This window comes from Sorex araneus, chromosome 6 (assembly GCF_027595985.1).
Source record: "Sorex araneus isolate mSorAra2 chromosome 6, mSorAra2.pri, whole genome shotgun sequence".
Classification (NCBI taxonomy): domain Eukaryota; kingdom Metazoa; phylum Chordata; class Mammalia; order Eulipotyphla; family Soricidae; genus Sorex; species Sorex araneus.
Window position 1 is genome coordinate 80,671,442 of NC_073307.1, and position 16,620 is coordinate 80,688,061.

At 44.7% G+C, this 16,620-nt stretch overlaps 1 long non-coding RNA gene across 1 annotated transcript; it reads right to left on the reverse strand.

Moving 5' to 3' along the window:
• Positions 1-3,921: 3,921 nt before the first annotated feature.
• Positions 3,922-16,232, reverse strand: LOC129406128 (uncharacterized). The gene is made up of 3 exons (XR_008630807.1): positions 15,752-16,232; positions 4,847-5,005; positions 3,922-4,192 (listed from the first exon to the last, which is right to left on the reverse strand). It is a non-coding gene; the product is annotated as an uncharacterized LOC129406128 (long non-coding RNA).
• Positions 16,233-16,620: the final 388 nt, after the last annotated feature.

A 16,620-nucleotide genomic window follows, 5' to 3' on the forward strand; every position in this document is an offset into this window, starting at 1 on the left:
ACCTCTAGTTTTTTGAGAATCGTCCATATTGTTTTCCAAAAGCAGCCCATCTGATTTTCAACGCCTTGGCAAACAAGAGAGCATCCCTGACTCTCGATCATCAACAGAGGTTGGAACTCCTGATTCCTTCTTTCACTTGAGTGAAACGTGATACTGCAAGCATAGCTCTTTTGATTCCTCTTTGGGAGACCTGAATAGGGCTCTTATTCTGTTTTCATAGGGCCCAAGTCTCTGAGGTGTATGTTAATGCAGGAAGAATGATGGAGTTGAAAAGATGTACCCTGAGCTGGAGGTTCTTTGTCCTCTTAACCACTTCTTTGACACTCTTGAAGGCATTTCACGCTGCTCTCTTCCTCCTGCATGGCTCACGTGCCCAGTCATTCGTTCTGTTGAGTTCTTGACCTAGGTGCACATAACTGCTGCATTCAGGGATGTTTGTTCCATTGAGAGCAAATGGAATGTCAGGAACTAGTCCGTTTCTCATGAACATTGTCTTCATGAGATTCAGCTGCAGTCCAATCTTTCCACACTCACGGTTGAAGTTGGCCAAACTTCGTGATGCTTGGCTAATGTTTGGTGTTATTAGAACGATGTCATCAGCGAAGTGGAAGTGGTGTATTTGCCAACCATCTATCTTCACTCCCATTCCTTCCCATTCCAGTCATCACATGACGTTCTTGAGGGTGGCACTGAAGAGTTTTGGTGAAATGGTGTTGCCCTGCCGATCCCCTCTCTTTTCGTCGATGATCAGTTCCCTGTAGAATGGTGAGATCCTGGTGGTGAATCCATAATACACAGCTCACTGAGGATCCTGATGTACTGAGTTTGAACGCCCTGTTTGGCTAGGGCTTCGATGACTGCTTCAGTCTCAACAGAATCAAAGGCCTTCTTTAAATCAATAAATGTTAGACAGAGTGGCATCTTGAACTCTCAAGAAACCTCAATGAGCTTGGTCACCATGTGGATATGGTCAATCATGCTGAATCCTTTTTGGAACCTGGCTTGCTCAAATATATCACTGTTGTCCCATTGTTCATCGATTTGGTCGAGTGGGCACCAGTAATGACCAATAATGTCTCCATTGAGAGACTTGTTGTTACTGTTTTTGGCATATCGAATACGCCACTGGGAGCTTGCCAGGCTCTGCTGTGCAGGCGAGATACTCTCGGTAGCTTGCCGGGCTCTCTGAGAGGGGTGGAGGAATCAAACCAGGGTCAGCCAAGTGCAAGGCAAATGCCCTACTTGCTGTGCTATCGCTCCAGCCATATACAAACATATATATACATATACAAAATCAGATAGTAATGATGAGTCGTTGAGATAAGCATCCCTCACCAAAGTGCTCAAGACCCTCCACCAATATCTATATTTTTTTGTGGGGGTCACACCGGCAATGCACAGGGGTCATTCCTGCCTCTGCACTCAGGGATTACTCCTGGTGGTGCTCAGGGAACTATATGGGATTCTGGAACTCAAACCCGGGTCAGCCTCATGAAAGGCAAACAGCCTGCCCATTGCGCTATCACTCCAGCCCCCAGTATCTATATTTAACAGGTTTTTAAAAATTCTTCTTCCCTATCCTTTCCTTTTTGTTTTAGTGACAGTGGTGAGCAGGAATCCAACTCTTGATCATGGGGCTTGCACATTTTTGTGGTGCCTGACTGAGATTTCTAATGGCAGAGCTTACAGGATACACTGTGATCACTTTGTCACTGAGCTATTCCTGGGTCCCCCAAATGAAACCAAAATTATTAGACAGGTCAGTATTCCTCCTTCATTTTCACATCTCCAAACAGAGTGACCAGAAGGGGATGATGTCAAATGTGGGGATGTGGGAGCGGGAAAAAAGGTATATGAAACACAGTGTGCTCTTCATTTTAGACTCTGATTTATATCATATAAGTAATAGAAGAATATATTACTAATAGAATAATTGTAGCACTGTAGCACTGTCATCCCATTGTTCATCAATTTGCTCAAGTGGGCACCAGTAAGGTCTCCATTGTGAGGCTTGTTGTTACTGTTTTTGGCATATCTAATACACCACGGGTAGCTTGCCAGGCTCTGCCGTGCGGGCAGGATACTCTCAGTAAGTTGCTGGGCTCTCCGAGAGGGACAGAGGAATCGCACCCGGGTCGGCTGCGTGCAAGGCAAATGCCCTACCTGCTGTGTAACAATATAATACTGTAATATTAATGTTTCAGCAATACATCAGAGTCCCAGTACACCTCCACCACTGTCTCTAGGTTCCTTCTTATACCCCACCCCTCCCTATTCCCCACACTTGGTAAACTCACTTCTATAGAACTCAATGTCTGTTTTCTTTTTCTTTTTTTCCTTTTTTTTGCGGGGGGAGGGGTTCGCACCAACGATGGCCAGGGGTTACTCATGGCTCTGCACTCAGGAATTACTCCTGGCAATACTTGGAGGACCATATGGGATGCCGGGGATTAAACCCAGATTGGCCATGTACAAGGAAAATGCCCTATCCGCTGTGCTATTGCTCCAGCCCTCTCAATGTCTGTTTTCATCAATGATTGTTTATTCTTTTATGTTTCTCTTCTCTTCTATTTTCTTTTTTGGTTTTGTGCCACACCTGGTACTGCACAGGGCTTTCTCCTGGCTCTGTGCTCAGGGACACGCCTGGTGGGACTTGGGGACCATATGGGGTGCTGGGGATTGAACCAGGGTTGGTTGCTTGCCAGACAAACACCCTACCTACTCAACTATCTTCCCAGCCCCTTGTATTTCATTTAAGTTGCAGCAAGCTGCAGGATTTTGTATTATAGCTGAATAGATTCCGTTGTGTGTTTAAACACAATTTCTTGGCGCCTGATAAGATAGTACAGTAAACAAAGTGCTTGCCTTTCAAGCAGATTTGATTCCTGGTATCCCATATGGTATTCTGGGTACTGCCAGGAGTAAGTTCAGTAAGTCCCCCTGCCAAAAGTATCACTGTAGCACTGTCATCACTGTCATCCAGTTGCTCATCGATTTTCTTGAGCGGGCACCAGTAACGTCTTACTGTGAGACTTGTTGTTTTTGGCATATCGAATACGCCACGGGGAGCTTGCCGGGCTCTGCCGTGGGGGCAAGATACTCTCAGTAGCTTGCCAGGCTCTCTGAGAGGGGCGGAGGAATTGAATCTGGGTCGGCCGCATGCAAGGCGAACACCCTACCTGCTGCGCTATCGCTCCAGCCCACCTGCCAAAAAAACCCCTCATAATTTCTTAATCCACTTATCTGTTTTGGAGAACTTGAAGAACAGAATATTGGTCACAATGTTTCCCCACTGGCTCCTGATGTATCTTCCCATTCCTGTTTCTAACAGAAATTTTCTATACAATTGTCAGTATTCACAATCTAGATTTCTACCATCCTATTCTCTCTTGAACAGAACGTTCCGCTCCCACACCTGCACAAACTATGCTCAATAAAGTCTCTGATGGTGTCCATGTCACTAAATACAATGCTAATACTTAATTTTCATCTCATTCATTTATGAGCAGCATGGGACGCAACAGTTTCTGTTATCATTCTTACTTTTGACCCATTTCCAAGCATTTAAAGCTGCAGTGCTCTGCCTCCACACCCATTCACACCTCCCATGTCCTCACCTTGGGGCTTCACTTTACAGGCTCTGCAGGATGAAAGTTCATCTGGCAGCTGAATACCACAGGGGGAGTGACATAGGGTGATGCCATGTGGAACAGAAGTGTCCAGTTGAGACAAGCTTGAATCTTTGTTCTGCGAAATTGTGAGTTACAAAAAACTCTGCTTATGAAAAGGGTGCCTTCAGTCAACTCCACCTTAGGACAATCTGTCTGGCTGGAATAGGTTACCAGAAAAACTATATTTGGGGCTCACAAATAGTTTGAATCTCCCTAAATTTTCCTTATATGTGGTAGCATTTTCCAAGGTCCCAGTTACCCAAAGTCATCTGTGGTTCAAAACATTATGTATAATAGCTATTTTGAGAGAGACAAGGAAAGAGAAAGTCATATAGCTTTTATTATAGTGTAGGGGCTGGAGAGATGGGACATAGTAGCCTTGCGTATGACTGAGTCTGGTTCAATCCCCAGCACCACTATGGTCTTCTAGCACTTCCAGACGCAATCTCTGTCCATAGAGCTAGGAGTAAGCTCTGAGCACTGACAGGTATATCCTCCCAGACATTCATGGTTTCCAGCAACTATGGAGTAAAGGGTGTCTTGTAATGCATGCCTCAAGGATAAGGGGGTGCCTCTGTATTCAGAGTTGTCCACATGCTCACTACTTTCTTTGATCACTGACTTTCCTTGTGTATTAGCTAATAAGTCTGCTTTCAGTCAAATTACAGTTCCTTTTTTCTGTACATGATTTTCAAATTTTTATTTTATTTTTAGAAAGTTGTTCACAATAATTCATTACATTTTATATTCAAACACCAATCCCACTACCGCTGCACCTTCCCACCACCATAAGAGGGAAGTGTGTGAAGATTGTTGCATTTCATCCTGGAGCCATTAAGCCCTTGTATAAGAGATCACAAACATAGCTGTTAAACTAAAAAAAATGTGTGCTACTTTTGGTACATCAGTGGGGTAGAGTATGAGGGATTGCTCCAGGAATTCTGAAATTTAGAATAGAATTATAGAGCAGATTCACTCGTGGGTAAAGCCTATGTTGCTCTCTTCTGGGAGCTTTATTTCAGAGTCTCTGAATCTTGGTCATTGATGAGATTAGATGGCTCCAGAGGCATTTGTGGGTGTGACTGCCAAGCTATTGGTAAACTTGGGAGCTGGGGGGAGGAGGCCCAGTCCTCCTCCAAGTGAGCTTGGAGATTTCAATAATGGGTTCTACATACCTGGGTTTTTCTTCAGGTTCCATCGTGGGTGAGGCTTGTCCAAGCTTGTGGGGAGTGGACTTGAGCATGGCTGTGGTTGGGTTCTGGAGGTTTTTGGCTGGCTGCCAGGGTTCTGCTGGGGTGTGGAGGAAAACTCAATCTCCTCCCTTCTGCGTTGCCCTGGTGAAAACAGCCTAGCATGGGATCAGGACATTCTATCAAATTACATTTTCTTTGTAATTAAGTTGGTCTTTTATTTGTCTTATATTTTGGGTTGAATTATATTCCTCAAAAAGGTATGTTTAACACCTACCATAGAATATGACCTTATTTTTAAAACTTTTTAAATTGAATCACTGTCAGATACAGTTACGAAGCTTTTATGATTGAGTTTAAGTCATACAATGATCCTAACACCCATCCCTCCACCAGTGCACATTTCCCACCGCCAATGTTCCCTCCCGCTGCCCTCACCCCATCCCACTTCCTCCCTCTATGGCAGGTGCCTTCCTTCTTACTCTTTGATTTGGAGCATCATTATTACCTTAATTTGAATTAAGGCTTGGGCTGCAGTTTTGTCACTTGATACTGAGCCACCTAGCTCATGAAACTGTGGTGATAGCCCTTCCCTTAGACCTGTACTCTCCCACCAGTGATGGGAGTAGCTGCCGTTGCTGGTCCTGACTCCTTCTCAGAGCCAGTCCTTGCTTTTCTTGGGCAGTAACTGGGGTTTAAAGTCAGATGTCTCTATCCTTATGTGCTGTGGAATCCCAGAGACTTCCTTCCTTTGTCTTGTCTCTGTTCTTATCATCAAGCTGGGAGAGCTTGTATTCCTCTAGTCCACCTCTGTTCTAATCTTATTTTGAGATAGTTGAGTAAATACGTGAAATACCTCCCTGATCTCTTTATCAACTGATTTCCTAGCCACATCCTTGGTATTCTACAGAACACAATTCTCTTTCTTTCCAAATTTTTTTCAGGGAGGGATTGCTAGGGGGACAAATCCAGAGGTACTTGAGGGCTTCTCCCACTCAGTGGTTGGGCTCATTCCTGGTGGTACTCAGGGCCCTATAAGGTGCTAGGAATTGAACACAGGACTCCTGAATGGAAAGCACAGCATCTCTACTGCCTCATATTTCTACTTAAGAAAATCTGAATACATTGAATTTCCCAAATCTTTAAATTCTATCTCCTTTTAGTATAACAACACTTTACATCTGCCCTTTTCTCCTGCATTTTACTACAAGCAGTAAGAAGAAGTTAGATTGGGCCTTCAATAGTTTTGTGGAGTGAGTGATGTTGTGCAGGGAATACCAGGATTCCCTGCTAAACTCTCAATCAACTGGGCTGGGGGTTCCATGCATGGGTCTGAGGATGTATGTTGCTTAGATCTTATGGTGCCAGGTACTACCGAGCCAGTTCTAACAGTGCTCAGATGTCTTTAGGACACACCCAGCAATGAACATAGGTGTGCATATTTATTTTGAATTAGTGTATTTTTGTATTCTTTGCATACATACCTAAGAGTGAAATTGCTGGTAACATATTGTAGTTCAGCTTTAATTACAGTAAAAATTTAGAGATGCAGGGAACTCACTGCAATTTTAACTGTAGAGAATTCTCTACATTGTTTTCCATAGAGGCTCAGACTAGTTTACATCCTCATGACAAGTGTCTAAGGTTTCCTTTTTCTCTACACCCCTGCCAAAACTTGTTCCTAAGCTTTTTCAAAACTTTATTCAAACACCATGGTTTACAAAGTTGTTTGTAATAGTTATTACAGGCATTCAATGTTTCAACACCAATCCCACCACCAGTGTGATCTTCCCTCCACATTGTCCCCAGTTTCCCACCCTACCCCAAATATGTCCCCTTAACAGGGACAAAATAATTTATTTCATATTGCTTGTTACAACAAAAAGTCATTGTGATTTACATTGTGGTTTACTAAGCTGTTTGTTGCTAGTTGAGCCTTATGTGTTATTGTTTTTATTTATTGAGCTTAGTTGGTCTCTATGCTGCTTTACTGTCTAATGTAATGTGCTCCTACTGGTCTGGCAGTATTGTGAATTTTTGAGGTGCTGCCAACTGCCTATGTGGTCACCTACTCCAGAAATTCTAGGATCTGTAGAGCTGGACAGCTAAGTTTTAAAGTTTAGCTTGCTTGCATCTCCTCTGAGATTTGAGGTGAAGCTGAGCCGTTGCTTACATGGTGGTGGCTGTGGGATTTTTTCTGAACTTTTTGATGTAGTTCATTCTTACAGATGCCAGGTAGAGTCACGCTGTCATTTTGATTTCCCTGAAAATAATAATGAGATTCTCCCTACATATTTATTTGCCATCAGTGTGCCTTATTTTGTGACATGTTTAACCCTTCTCTCAATTATTATATTTATTATTGCAGGTAAATTTCTTATATATGTTGAATATATAAGAAATTATATACTTTTTGTGAGAAATTTTGTGTGAATATTTCCTTTCATTCAGTAGGAATGGCAGTGGCTTTTTATTTAAATGATAATTTACTTGACTGTGCAGAAGCTTCTCAGTTTGATACAATTTGTCTTGCTTATATTTACTTTTGTTTCCCTTGTTGCTGGAGTCAAATCCCTGAAAACCCCACTGAAACCATTATTATACTGTTTTGCCTATTTTTCTTTTGTGTGATATGCTTTCAGTTCTAGCAATAGACATTATATTTTAATACATTATAAATTATTTTTGTGGATGATGTAAGGTAGTGACCCAGTTTTATTATGAAGAAAATAAACTGGGGGCCAGATAATGAAATGGGGGGCACTAGATAGCCATAACAAAATGGTTAGTTATGGTTAGTTTCTCATTTACACATCCCACAGCCCCTCATCTGCAAACAGCATTTAAAACCTGAATGGTGCATAACCAATCAGGCAATAGAAAGAGCTAAAGAGCAGGTTACTCAGGTCACTGTATAAGACATATGGAGGTCATGACGGAAGGGGTTTCCAGTTGGTCGATTTTATACACACATATATTGCCTGATTGGTGCATAATCGATCAGCAGAAACAACTAAGCTCATCAGTGAGCTTTTAGGTTAATTACATGTTTTGGCTATTATACTATGAATGTGCTATGAGTACCGAAGTAACAACTAAGGGGTGGGAACATGAAACCTATACTAGCCCAGTTTACTGTAAAGAAGTGAGAAGAGAGAGGAGGAAGAGGAAGGTGTGGTGGTCGGGGTTGCTGTCCCAGACACAGGTTACTGATACTGCTGCTACTGCTGCAGATTATGGTCAGAAACATTTTAGGGGAACTTTTTGGTGATAGGATGGCACTGGAATGTTGGGATGTGTGCGGCAGATCCTGTATACATTATAGAGATGTTAGGCTAAACTCCTGAAATTGGTGGCAAAATTTGGTTGGTTAATGGACATTCATATAGAGAGGTTAGGCTATACTCCTGAAATTGGATATTGCAAACAAATGATAAAAATCAAAGGGAAAAGTTTTAAAAATAAAGAGCCAAACACAAATATAATTTCTTAAAAATATTTTGGAGGGGGGTTTGGGCCACACCTGGTCGTGCTCAGGGTTTATTCCTGACTCTTTGCTCAGGTAGCCTCGAGGGACCATATAGGTTGCCTGGATTCAATCCTGGGCAGCTGTGTGAAAAGCAGGTGCCCTACCCATTGTAGAATATACCCGCTGTATTATTGTTCCAGCCTCCAAATACAAATTTTAGAACTGAATATTACATTCTCTGAAAATTTTAAATCTTGAAAAGACAGATTGGAGGCAACAGGAAAGGTTTATGAACTTTGAAAATAGACACCTCTGGGGCTGGAGCAATAGCACTGCAGGTAGGGTGTTTGCCTTACATGCAGCAGACCTGGGTTCGATTCCCAGCATCCCATATGGCCACACCCTGAGCACCACCAGGGGTGATTCCTGAGTGCAGAGCCAGGAGTAAGCCCTGTGCATCGCCCGGTGTGATCCAAAAAGCAAAAAAAAAAAAAAAAAATAGATAACCCATAATTACTCTCTTTTCCCACCTTCATTTAAGATACCTTGATATTTTCTTCTCTCTTTTTTTTTTGTTTTGTTTTTTGGCTTTTTGGGTCACACCTGGCAATGCACAGGGCTTACTCCTGGCACTGCACTCAGGAATCACTCCTGGCGGTGCTCAGGGGATCTTATGGAACTTTGGGGATTGAATCCGGGTTGGCCGCGTGCAAGAAAAATGCCCTACCCACTGTACTATCGCTCCAGCCCCAAGATACCTTGATATTTTCAAGTAGGATTTTTTTCCTTTGGGACTGGAGCGATAGCACAGTGGGTGGGGCGTTTGCCTTGCACGCGGCTGAACTGGGTTTGATTCCTCTGTCCCTCTTGGAGAATCTGGCAAGCTACCGAGAGTATCCTGCCCACACGACAGAGCCTTGGGGTATTGATATGCCCAAAACAGTAACAAGTCTCACAATAGAGATGTTACTGGTGCCTGCTTAAGCAAATTGATGAACAACAGGATGACAGTGCTACAGTGCGTAGAGATGGTTTGTAAATATATCTTGGAGGTGATTTAGTGACAATTAACTTCTTTAATTATATCAAAGACTTTTCCTCCGACTTTTGGATCTGAGTGACAACCTCATTGAATAGAACATAGTTGGCTGGAGAGCTTCCATTCAGTACTTTGTACATATCATGTCACTCACTCCCTTCTGCCCTGTAGTGTCTGTGGAGAAATCTGCTGATAGTTGTAATTCAGCTTTCCTCTTGCCTTTAGTGTTTTCTCTTTCAGCTCTAATTTTTGTCTTTTAAATTATATTTGTGTATAGGGGGTTTTGTTAGAATCTTTTTGAACATCCTGGATCCAGGCGGCTAACTAAATTCTACTTGGAGAATTTATCAGCTATTCTTCCTTCACATAAAAATCCCATTTCAACCTCTCTCCCCATCTCTTTCTCCTTCCTTATGATGCATGTCTTCCTTCTGAGGCTTTCCCACATAGCTCTTATTTTATCTTCATTGTTTTCCTCCTTCCTTCCTTCCTTCCTTCCTTCCTTTCTTCCTTCCTTCCTTCCCTCCTTTTCCTCCCTCCCTCCCTCCCTCCCTTTCTTTCTTTCTTTCTTTCTTTCTTTCTTTCTTTCTTTCTTTCTTTCTTTCTTTCTTTCTTTCTTTCTTTCTTTCTTTCTTTCTTTCTTTCTTTCTTTCTTTCTTTCTTTCTTTCTTTCTTTCTTTCTTTCTTTCTTTCTTTCTTTCTTTCTTTCTTTCTTTCTTTCTTCTTCTTCTTCCTTCTTTCTGCAAATTGATTTTTAAGGGCAATTTTCTAAACAAATGCCAAGTTTTAAGACTAGAAAGCAACATGCAGGGTTAACAGCTCTAAGTTATCTTCACATTTCCCATTCTCTGAATAAGTAAAGTGGTGACTAGTGTTAAGTTTCTCCTACCTCTTATTCATATTTTGATTTGCTTTTGAATTAGAATAAACTTAATAAAGTTAATTTGGAAATTGTTGAGCTGCTTGTGCTTTTCCCTATATGATTGTAGTTTAATTCGTTACCTTTGGTGCCATACCCATCAGTGCTTTAATGCCCCTCCCAGCTTAGTCCTCAGGAATTGCTCCTGCAGTACTTAGAGGACCACCTTGTGCAGAGGATCAGTCCAAATCATACACTCTAGCCCTTTGAGTTATTTTCCTGTTTATTTTTGAGGTGTACAGAATTGAACCCAGAGCCTTATACAGGCTAGGCACTCTTCCAACGAGCCACACCCCAGTCCTTACAATTGCACTTTTTAAAAAAGAACAGCTAATGACCATTTTGTGCTAATTAGACCTTTCATAGCATTAAATAGGTGTACCCTTCTCTTAATTTCTTATAATTAGACACCTTGATTCGTGCAACAAAAATACATTGTTGTTTTGAAGATATTTATGGCTTAAAGAATGACTTTTTAAACTTCTAAAATCAATAGTCTCTGGATGTTGGCCATTGATGGGAATTACACTGTGGCCGGGGGCAGTTCCTGGGTGTGACCACCTAGCTACTGGAAAATGGGGAATCTGGGTGGAAAAGGCCCAGTCCCAATCCGAGCAGGCTTGGAGATCTCAGCCCCAAGTCCCGCACACATGGGTTCCTCTGCCGATTCCTTCATGCATGAGGCCCGTCTGAATGTGTGGAGGGGCCTTGAGCATGGCTGTGGCTGGGTTCCGGAGGTCTTTGGCTGCCGGGGCTCTGCTCGGGGCGGGGAGGGAAACTCAACCCACCCCTCCGAGGGGCCCCGGTGAAGAGAGCCAGGCACGGGGGAGGGGCGGGCAAGAGACTCTTATAGCCTAGTTCTCCCTCTCGGAGAACCTGGCAAGCTCCCCATGGCATATTCATATGCCAAAACCAGTAACAATGATGAGTCTCATTCCACTGACCCTGAAAGAGCCTCCAATGCACCACTGTTGGGAAGGATGAGTAAAGAGAGGCTTCTAAAATCTCACAGCTAGGACGAATGGAGACGTTACTGAGACCGCTTGAGAAATTCGACGATCAACAGGATGATGATGATGATGATGATAATGATGTTTTATTTCCTTTTTTTATTTGTTTTTTGCTTTTTGGGTCATACCCAATGATGCACAGGGGTTACTCCTGACTCTTTACTCAGGAATTACCCTCAGCGGTGCTCGGGGGATCATATGGGATGATGCTGGGAATCACACCTGGGTTGGCAGTGTGCAAGGCAAACATCCTACCTGCTGTGCTGTGGCTCCAGCCCCTTCTTTTTCTTTTTTACTGCTCTTTGGAATGGGTCCCACTACTTTGCCTTGAGCTCACTGATTTTTTAATCTATTAAAATTTTTTTTATTACTTATTCTTAAGACTTTATTATTGAATCACTGTGTGATAGATCTTTACAAAGCTGTTCATAATTTCGTTTCAGTCAGTGTTCCAACACCCATTCCTTTACCAGTGTACATTTCCTAGCACCAACATCCCCAGTTTTCCTCCCATCACCTCCCCCCCCACCCCGCCACAGCCTGCCTCTATGGCAAGCATTCTCTCTCTTCCTCCCTCCCTTCCTCTCTCTCTCTCCTCTCTCCCCTCCCCCTCTTGGACATTGTGGTTTGCAGTATAGGTACTGAAAAGTTATCTGGTATGATACTGATTTGATTTTTGGCTTCTTCTATTCTTCTCGAGCCAGCTTATCATATTTTTCAGTTTAGTTACTATTTTCTTTTGCTCTTTAATTTGTTCTTTTCTCAAACATTCTCTCCTTTCTGTGTTCATGATGAAGCTTTCTTCCATTGATCTCATTGTAGGGAACATCTTTAGGACGGCTGCTTTGAAGTCTTCTTATCTCGGCAGTCTCCATAGCTGTATTAGAAGTTTGAGGATATCATCTAGATCCATTTGTGTAAGTTCTTCTGTGTCTCCATCAGATCTTTTGCTTCATGAAGCTCTGGGCACAAGTTGGGGCATTTAGAGTCACAGGTGTTTGACTCTGGCTGTGGATCAAGTTTGAGCAGGCCTAGATGACAACCAAGAATTTGAAATTGTTAAGTAATTGGGGACACCTGTGTTCCAACTCCAGTTCAAATGGGCCTGTATTTCCTATTTCACAGTGACCTTGGTCTTGAGAGAACCCATGCTGGGGTGGGCTTAAGAGGAAGGTGGCTGGAGGCTCAATCCTAGCTTGTAGCAGAACACGTAGTCTAGGATTAGCAGAGAACAGAGTCTGCTTGACCTCAGGCTGGCTAGCATGTAACTACAGTGAGCAGTGTGGCTCCTTGCTAAATAGCTATGCTCTGTGAAAACCACAGGTGTGGCTTGTTAGCTAACAGTCAGAAAGTGAATGGCAGGTGAATGCTTGCTGGTAATAAGGCATTTTGATGTCTCACAGTGCTCAATTTAGTTCAACTATTTGCTACAGTGTAGTAGAGGACTCTTCAAGAATTTGTCTTCAGAATATATTACTATGGAGACTGATAGTCTTCCAACCTTGCTGGTGGAGACTTCCACCAGCAAGGTTGGAAGAAGTACCTGCATGTGACTTTTTCTTAGGTCCTATAGTTTCTTGCCAACCAACCTAGTGTTATAAGTATAGGGTTGTAGGATTGGGAGGTCAGAGTTGTCTATGAAACCCTCCATGCTTCCCAAGGTAAAGCACTTCACTTAAGAAATCTTTTGTCTAGGGGACTGGAGCGATATAGTACAGTGTGTAGGGTACTCGCTTGCATGCAAGTACCTTTGATCTCTGGCACCTCATGTGGTCCCCCAAGCATCTCCTGTAGTAATTCCTGAGTGCAGAGACAGGAGTGAGCCCTGAACATTGCTGGGTGTGTGTCCACCCCTACCCCACCCCCACACAAAAGAAAATGTCTTGTTTATTACTAACAATTTCCCCAAATGGGGTTATTTTCTTGGCAAGGATGTCTCTCTGGCACCAACATTTGAGTGCTCTCCTTTCATCCCTTGCTGTAGAAGCCTTGCCAGTGTTTTGGATCATTTTATGTAGATGTAATCCAAGTTTTGGTGTAGTTAGAAGTAAATACAAGTTCTCCTTATCTGGACATCTTGTCCCCCAGTTTTTTTTCCATTCTGTGAAATTTGTTTCCTCATTGATCATTGCTTTCATGTCTCTTCGTCTTTTCAATCCCACGTCAGAGACTTCCTTACATATTTAACGACAGCTGGTTATTCATAATTAGGATGAGTTATCTGGAATGCTGATTAGGCACCTTGTGAACTTGGTCTTGCCTTATTCATCTATTCCATGAGTGGGTTTTCTCTTAGAAACTATTCTCTCAAACAGATGCCCTAGTTCTTGATTTTTTTAGCCTAGGATAAATGCTCAGCTATTGCATCTAAGATACTGTGAATTTCTGCTGTTTCACAGACAGATGTATATTTAGTTTCTCTGTTTTTAGCCTTGCTTGTCACTCTTGCTCTCAGTCTTGTCTGTGTCTCTAAATTACAGTCTCTGAATTCCTCTTGGCAGGTGGTTCCTTTCCTTGGCTGTAGCCCCTATGAACCATATTATAGCTTCCTCCTTTTAGTTAGACTCCACTCATTTTCTTGTGTAAAATTAAAATGAATTGCTTTCTGGTGGTCCCTTCCCATCTTTTGATGGATTATTATCATTTTAAATTCCATTGTTAGCATCTTAATGTTGACTTGAAAGATGAGGCAATGAATAAATGTGCTTAGGCAGTTTTAAAAAAATTCTGGGAGCTGGAGTGATAGTACAGTGGTAGGGTGTTTGCCTTGCACACACTCGACATGGGTTCAATCCCCAGCATCCCATATAGACAGTTTCCCAAGCACTGCCAGGGTCATTCCTAAATGCAGAGCCAGGAGTAACCCTTCAGCATAGCTGGGTGTGACCTAAAAGGCAAAAAAAAAAATATCCAAAACTGATTATACATTTTTGGGGTGGTTACACCAGCGTTTTTCAGGACTTAGTCCTGACAGGTTCAGGGGATTATATGGGTTGGTCATGTGCAAGGCAAGCATCCTACTTGCTATGCTATCTCTGTGTATGTATGTTTTGGGCCATACCCAGAAGGCTCAGAGGACCATCAGGGGTGGTGAGAATTGAACTCAGGTTGGCCACATGCAAGTCAAGGGCCCTGCCCGCTGTATTATTGCTCCACTTAAAATACCTATATATTTTTTTAAAGGCACCCAAGTGGTTGGACGATAGTACAGGAGTTGAGGTGAAGGCCTGGTAGGGATCCCTAGCACCACATGGTTCCCCAGAATTAGACCTTGGAGTCCCCTGGGCAAAGCTGGGGTGGTTGGGGTGAACTACACACTGCAGAACCTGAGCAGCACTTTGGCTGGGGGCCCTGGAATTTAAATGCCGTCCTAGTGGCTGAGAATGGGGCCAACAGGAGGGGGCTATCGGTCCCTGGAAAGCTCGCTTGGAAGTTCCACTCCTCTGAAGTTACCTGAGGTAGGAAATCAAAACAAAATGGCAGAATGAATAAAAAGACATCGGACTATGGGATATGGCAGCGTTCCTCTGTGCGCTTAACTTAGCAAGGAGGATCCCAACTCTCGGGTCTGGCACACTGCAGGAATTGAATAGCTCTCAAACATCCAATCCACTCCTCATTTTACAGACAAGAAGTGGGACCCGTGGCTGGGGATGCAACTCCTCCAGCAGTGCTGACCTTGCATGTGTGAAGCCCCCGATTTGATTCTCAGCACTCCCAAACCCCAAAACAAATAAAGTAGAATCTGGAAGCACAATGATTTGTCCAAGATGACGCAAATAAAAAGTGACAGGCTGGAAGTTAGGAAGAGAAAATGAGTCCCACGGTGCTCTTCTACCACGGTACCCCACGGCTGGGTAGTTTAGAGCGCAGCCACAGGGGTCTGGTGGGAATGCGTTTGAAAAGCAAAGGATGGCATTTTGTGGGTCAAGAGCCAGGTGTTTAAAAACGTGGCATTTTTAGGCTGCTTTTACTTGGCTGCTCCGTCTGTGGCAGTAGTTGGGCAATTGGTAGTCGTACATTGGATGTACTGAAGGGGGCGACTGTACAGCGAGACGGGAACTTCGGGCATCTGTGCATGGCGATGCTGGGGGGTGGCGAGGTGGGGGAGAGAACGCCTGGGCACGAGGAAATGTCACACTTGCTAGTTCACAGCAGAATTCGGTGACCACATCAACGTGAAATCTGGGCAGAGACGGAAAGCGTTTGTGGGATTGCGAGGAAGTGTACACTGGTTAACTGTGTCAAGGAATAGGTAGGAAAAATAACGACTTAAGTCCTATTCAAGGGCACTGGAAAATTACTGGAAAACTTCATCTAACTTGCTAACTTGTTTGGGGAGAGGGAGAGAGAGAGAGAGAGAGGAAAGAGGAGAGAGAGGGAGAGAGAGAGGGAGAGAGAGAGAGAGGGAGAGAAAGAGGGAGAGAGAGAGAGAGAGGGAGAGAGAGATTACCTCCATCCTTCAGTTACTGGATGCAGCTGGTTGGGTTCGGTTCGGAACTGGGTTGCCTGAAACTGTACCAGTGCGTGCACACTCGCCTCGACAGGGCGGTTAATGAGGCACAAGCACCGGGAACGCCGCAGGGACGGAATGTGGACGAGTTCGGTCTGTCTCTCCCGGCGGGCGCACCCCTGACACAGGGTGTGCACTGGCCTGGGTCTTCTGCGACCCCCCCCTAAATTCTGTTGGTGGGTGTCTCAGATCCGAGTATTTCCTTCGGCGATGCTCAAGTTCCATTTCAGCAAACCCAAGAGCGAGCGTGCGTTCGCCTAGTCCCAAGTCCCTCGGCCACGGGGCAGCCGGAGCGGCCGCGCGGGGACCGGGACTCAGCTAACGGGTCCCGCGCCGGAGGGGGTGGGGCAGGCGACGGTCCCAGTCCTCGGGCTCGCCGAGCAGCCACTTCCTACGGCAAGCGGGAGGAGACAAACGCCGCTGTTCCACGCTCCCACCTTCCGCCGCTCCCCGGAGCCGACTCCGACACTCCCCTTCGGGGGCCGCAGGGCCGCGCGTGCGGGGGGGGGGGGGAAGTGGTGGTGGTGGTGGTGGTGTGTGTGTGTGTGTGTGTGTGTGTGTGTGCGCGCGCGCGTCTCTGTGTGTGCGCGTGCCCGCGCCCGTTACTCGGCCTCAGCGCCCTGCTGCCGCCGGCGCCTTGAGCGCCCCCCCAGCGTGTCGGGAAGGCGCCGTCGGCCCGGGGTCCGGGGCGGCGGGGCAGCGAGGCGGCCGCGGGCGGGGGGGCGGAGCTCGCGGCGTGGCGCGGCCGGCGCCGGGGGGCGGGGCTAGTGTCTCGCGCAGGGGCGGGGCGCGGTGACGTCGCCGGGCGC